This window comes from Cryptomeria japonica, chromosome 1 (genome assembly GCF_030272615.1).
Source record: "Cryptomeria japonica chromosome 1, Sugi_1.0, whole genome shotgun sequence".
NCBI lineage: Eukaryota > Viridiplantae > Streptophyta > Pinopsida > Cupressales > Cupressaceae > Cryptomeria > Cryptomeria japonica.
The window spans coordinates 669,128,537-669,135,640 of NC_081405.1; positions in this window are offsets into that span (position 1 = coordinate 669,128,537).

The following is a 7,104-nucleotide window of genomic DNA, read 5'->3' on the forward strand; positions in this document are numbered from 1 at the left end:
GCAGCTTTAGATTATTATTCAACAGATTCTTTCATTTTGTAACCTGTTTGAGTCAGTCACTTTCATCCACATTCCCAAGGAATGGAATGGGGTGGTTGATTGTCTTGCCAAATGGGCATCTGACTTTATGGAGGGCCGATCTATTGGGGATAGGGGACAACTATCTCCAGTGTTGTCTCACATGTTGGATCAACTTGTGGATCATGAGAAGTCTTTGTAGTTTTCTCTTGGCCGAGCGGTTTGTCTTCTTTTGATGTACTTCTCCTTCTATTTTGAATAAATTTTTACCCCTCTTTATTGCCAATTTTGAGAGCAATTTATCGAAGTGCTGGGTGAGATTATGGATCTAAAAAATATTGTGGATCTATGTCATTGCTTCTATATTCTTGTGAGGGCATGCTCATTTGAAGGTGTATTAACTATGATTTGGTTTAAGGCTCACATGGTGGTATTCTATTGAGATGTACTTGGTGTTTGCATTTGAAGGCATTTTGTTTGTTGCAGACTGCATCTCACTCATTGCTTGGGGGTATTTTGAACTAGTAATAAGGTCACAAAATTTTGATGTTATTGTTTTTGGATATTTTGGTGACTTTTCTAAAGTTGTCCTTTCTATGCTGTGGAGGTCAATCTAAGGCATTTTTTTTACATTTCTAGTCACCTTGTTTTTTTTGGCTATCAAATTCTATTTGGAGGAAGCACTGTTTTAATCTTGTTTGAAGGCACAAAAGGCATAAAATCTCTATCGGAAACTAGGTTTTTCTCCTTAAAAGCCACAACTTCTAACTATCCACTATTGGTTTGATATACAAGACTAGGCATTTGAAGTTTTTTTATTAAAACCCTTTGTTTCTTCTACCTTTGCTGATGTGGCAAAAAAATCTTGCCATTCATCTCATTTTGGTTCATCTCACAGTTTTGTGCTCAATCTTTTTTATGCAATATTAAGTTGTTTTGTGTTGAAAAGAGGTAGTTTTTTATTTTTATTTTAAAGTGAGTCGAACTACAAGAGTTGGTGTAAAGTTTGATTCATTAGGATGAAGGCTCAATCTATTTTGTAGGTCATTTTTTAAAATATGATAATATTTTCTAGACTTGTGCAGATTTACCTATTGATTTTTGGGAAAGCAATAAAGAATTTATCGATTTCTTCTTTGGAAACATTAAATTTTCGAAGTAGCTATGATAAGTAAGCCTAATTTATAAAAGACTGTTAGGTATTATCTATAAATGGAAAAACAAAATTGTTGAACTCAACATCATTTAGATGTCTATTGTCATTATACAAGGTATCTAATATTTTAAAATTGACTTTCCCTCAATGATATCAGATTTTTACAATCTATAATTTTAATCAGTATTAAATTTGTGGATTAGATTAACTAACACATAATCTAATCCAGAAACTTAGCACTGATTAGATTAGATTGCATATTAGATTTTGAATCAAAGTTTAGGTGATCCATAGTATGACCTGAAACATTAAATCAAAAAACTGATTGAATTTCCTTATTGCAAGTCACATCAACTACGTAAACCATTATTTCTAGCACGCCAAAAGAAAAAAGTGCCAACGTCCAACATGATAAAGATGAAGGAAATTTTTGCCAGTTTATCCACTCTAGACACTGTGCGTCTTGTGTAGGCGATACTGAAAGCTCTGCACACCTCTGTCAAACATTACAATAGTTGGGCCTCTGACCTAACGCAATCGTATGATCTACATTTGACCCACAGTCGTTTCTGACAACACATTTAGTGATAAACTTTGAATTTTTTGTCAATTTATCGATTCTAAAGCTCAAAGCTCTGTACACCTCTGTTCCAGAACATGCAACCTTCTCTTAAGTCAAACAGTTGGGCCTCTGACATGAATTGATATGAATTGATATGGATTGTTTTGATGACAGTATAAAGCAACTTTGAAAAGAATTATAGTGATACTGAAAAAGTGAAACAATCAAAAGGAAAATGGCTGGACAAGATCAAAGTGCAATCGAAAAGAATAGCATTAAGATTGAAAGCAAGGAAAGTAAATTTAAAATCTGATGGTAGATGATTTAATAAATAATTTATATTGGTTAATTTAATTTAGTCATTATATCATTATGACACTTAAAATTGAGACATTATCAATTTTCTAATTATTTGACTATTTTCTTCAGAATTGATTGAATAAATTTCTATTTAACTCATTAATTATCAATTTTCATCTTCTTATTAATTAAATAGTATTTTTATTTAATTAAAAAATTCATTATTCACTCAATCTCATTCCTAACATAAAATCGTTTACACTATTTTTTCTAAAATTCATCTTAAAATAAATGAACTTTAAGATTTATTTTCCTAATTCTTCTCTTCCCTTTACAAATAAAATAAAATAAATATACTTGTTTATTATTTATCAATCTATTAACCTTCCGTTTGTACACATTAACCTCACTCAACCTTTTCTAAATCTTGCACATTCTCACATGTATATAGTTATAGTCTTTGTGCATAAGGCATGTCCTCTTGTTCATTTGATATGGGCTTTGATAAAATGCCACATAAAGCAAAGGACCTTGTTTATCCCCCTATGGTATTCCAAAGTACCTATTTTCCATCCTGCCTCTCTATTTCCTTCAAAAGGATTTTCAACTAGATAGATTCCTCTTTAATCTTGGGCTCCTCCCAATCAACCAATCACATGAGTACATTTACAGTCTCTCACTCATCCTTCCAAGGTCTTAATCAATTTAAGTCAATCATCTCTACATTTAATCCTAGCTATCTAATCTTATTGCAAAAAATATATAAACTGGATAATGCATTTTTTTCTAGATTAGAATGTGTAGATATTTTTTATCAACATTTCAAATCACGCTCTATGATCCATCATTTTTTATATCCTTTAGCTCTCTATTATCTTCCTAATGATGGATCATGGAGTGTGATCTGAAATTTTGATGAAAAAAATATCTACAGAATCTAATCTAAAAGAAATTTTATTATTCACTATGGATTGTGAAAACCTAATATCATATAAATTGAATCTGCCTCAAGTGATGTTATGTTGTTGGTGAAAGCACTTCCAGACCACCAAATTTTCATCATCAAGCACAACCACTAATACTTGATATAACAAAAATTGATTCTAATATGATTCTTTTATGTTTGATCTAAATATTACATTAAATGACAAATAGATTATATTGATGTATCCTTAACTTATTCTTGTATCATTTGATTTCCATGTACATCATGTCTAAATAGTTGTGACAACATTTATTAGTTTAATGTTCAATATTTTTAATAGAATTAAACTAGTAGTTGTTACCTTAAAGTTGTCGGCATTAATAGTGAGTACTCAAAGTTAAATAAAGTATATTCTTTAGATCTAAATCATGTTGAATGCCACATCAATGCATCAATAAAATATGATTTGGTCCACAACTATTATATCTTAGTGCGCAATTAGTGGGCTATATTTTTTGGGAAGTATCTTTGGGCACTTCAACAAAAAAACATATTGATGTGCACAATATATTTGATGATGCAGACATAAAAAATTGGCTATAAGTAGGAACTTTGCCAAGTAAGCCAATGTAAAATATTGTGAGTAATTTGAAATTGCCACATATGATTTTGAAAGGCACTAAACTAGAATGCTCCATTATTGAGTCCTCTCCCTTTATATCAATTAAGGATTGAATTTCTTATCAATTATAATGCTTCATGTAATCAATAGAATTTTCTATGTGATGAAATTATTTATTCATTGAGTAAGTGATTGCTTGTGTTTTAATTACATGATTGCAGTTTGTCTAGTACAATCACAATAAATAGAAAGAAATATTTTTGTTCTTGGTATATTTAAATTCTTTAAATACAAAACCAAATCAAATTATGTATGATAAAGCAACATTTTAATGATAAAGAAACCTTTTAAAGATTTGGATATTCTTGTGTACCAATCATGAAATGTATTGTTCAAGATTTAGATAAATAGATCATTTATCAATCTTTAGTATATAAAAGATATCCATTTGTATGGTTGCAATGGGATATGGAAATGATGTAAATCTGAACATTTAGTAATTCCAAGGACTATAAATTGCATTGTATATTCAATGTGATGTAAAAAAATACTTTTTATTTTGTGGAATTAAGTTTTGTTGTTGTCTATGTGAGTATAAATTTTAATACATAACTATTTGATGAGGGATTATTGAGATTTGAAATGTTGAATAGAACAATATACACCAAAATTTAGATGTTATCTTATCAATTCATAAATCTACTAAAATTGTGCACTCTTAAGAATCTTGTAACCATAATAAGTCAAGGCAAGAAATCTTAAATATAAATTATTATTTTTATACGAATTCTCATCAATAAACACTTTTTAATAGATTTCAACAATTTTGTTTTCAAACTCATCCTTTTTTCTACTCATGGTGCTCCTAGAACATCCATGAAATTGTTTGACAAGGTTTGTAGCAAAAAAAAATGGAGACGAGTGAAGAAGGAACAAGTACCAAATAAATTTTGAGTTATCTTATATGTTAAGACTTGATACTCAAAGACTTGGATGGTTAAACTTTGTCTAATTTTCATTCAAGTGATATTTTTTTATATGAATTTTGTCTTGCTTGACTGTGATTAATGCACATGTCAATAGGGTGTTAGCAAAAAGAAATTATTTCATTTTAAATATGAAGTTCTAGGTTTAACTATCCATCATGTTTTTTAACCTAAACAAACTTAGTTCATGGTTGGTAAGATGTACTTTTTCTGCTCATTTGAGATTTCCCTAAATTAAGGATGGATACCAGGGTAAAAGCATAGTGTTGTGTTGCACTTTTGGCTAAGTGCGAGCAAAAAAGAAATCCTACTCATCGAGTCTGCATGGCACCTACGTGGAGGACGAGTGGTGGGGTAGTACTCAGCCCTACATATACCCGCTGACTACACTTAGCCCCCCATTTACATAGTCTAAAATAGGTAGAGCGGCAGGGGGGCTAAGAAGTCTTTCGAGCAAGCAAGGTAGGGTCAAAAGGCTTTTTTTGTTTTTAAATTTTTTTATTTTTTTAAAATTGTTTTAATAATTTATATGTATAGATTTTTAATTTTTTAATTGGTTTAATAATAATAATAATATATATATATATATATATATTGTTTTAATTTTTTAAAATTAAGGTTGGATGTATTTCAAAAGCATCTTTCAACCATAGTAAATACATTCAATGATTTTAAATGGCTCAATCAATGTATCCTCAAATGGAAAATACAACCAAAAAAACATATAATTACAAACAATATAAGAAAATATAATTTACAAACAATCTCTCTAATTACATTCAGGCATCCATGTATACCTTCCAAGAGTTTAGGAGATCTTTTAGTTTCATGGAGTACCAAAGAATATCATTTTTAATAAAGGTAAGTTTGATAAGATCATATTTGAGACAGCTGGATAATGCCAAGGTTTTGGAAAAACATACACATAATTGGGAAGTAAATTGGACTATAGATCAACCCATCACCTTAAAATTGATCAAAAAATAGAGAGTGACCCAAATTCTTGAGGAAGTTTGAACAAAAAGATGGGATCTTACTTACCATTAATTGAGTTTGCATATGATAACACTAACCATAAACACACTTCTCATTTCTTCACTGGAGGTTCGAAAGCTCAAGTATTGTATGCTTAACAAATAGGCTTAGACATGGTAGTTGTGGATCCAAATGAACTAGAAAAGATGAAAGAACAAACTTAGATTGATTAGCAATTGGGAAATCTAGTGGATTTTTATAAAATTTATAAATGACAAAAATATATACATCAAAATAGTCATGTATCAGAGAGAGTGTTTCTAATAAATTAGCCACTGACAAGCTTGATTAATTTTTGTCTTCCAAACTTGCATATCACTTTCTCGAACCTTTTGAGATCCTAGAACCTTTGGTGCAATAAGTACTATATAGTGAACTTCATCATTTTAAATTCTAATTATAACTTTAGTTATTTAATTCTTGGCTCCATATATCCCCTACTTCTCTCAAGTTCTACCCCCAAATCATGATTCTAAATGTTGGTTCCCTCCCATTAATAATTATTTAGATTAGAATTCTTAGAACATTTTAATAGCTTCATTGACATTTCCTAAATGTTTTTAGTCCTTTGATCTTTGGTTCAATCCTTTTGTGTCAGTTTGATTTTGTTTGTCATATTACCATGGTTTTGGGAGTAGGCTAGTGGGTTGATTTGATAACTATAAGGTAATGGGCTAGAAAATGGGAAAATTTTTTAACAAATATTCTAAAGGAGAAAATTTCCTATAGTTGGGGTAAAGATTTGAATCACTTATAGATAGAATATTAACATGGTGTAAAAATGTGAAATGTAAAATTTTATATCTAGTTTTAAAATGTGCTTTTTTGTTCTAATATAGAAATGATAATCTAAGGTATTTAGGTATAAGAAATAAAAATGTGATATTTTTTAAAATTACATCAAAGGGAAACACAAGCACGTGGTTGCCACATAAAAAGTAGTAATTTATAAAAGTATTCTTCAAAATTATTGTGTAGATATGATGTAGGAGCATCTCAATGTAGCTTATCACATTTCACAACATAACATCACTTTGGATTTTGATAGTCAATAAAATTTTAACAATAAATCATATGAATTATATCCAAAGATCAAGAGTTTTGTATCAAATTGTGAAAAGGTAAACTAGATTAACTAGATTACATTTTACATTAATGAATTTGCTTATAAAAGAAAAATGAAAACCCTAGATAAAGTAAAAAGAACCTAATTAATAATTTATTAATAAATTAGGTGATTGTCTATTTTACTCCAACATTATACCTATTACGAAATTTTATATTTGAAGTAAAATTATGCTAGAATGATTATTATTATTGATATTTGGTGTAACTTTCTAGTTTAATAAAATGATTATAATCATTATCTATAATGGTGTAGTCGCATATGCATATTATTATTTTTATATTAAATAAGTTCATATGTATGTTCATGTAATTTTTTTTGCAATGTAATCTTTAAGTTTCAATGTCTATAGGTTGCAATTCATTTTTATATTA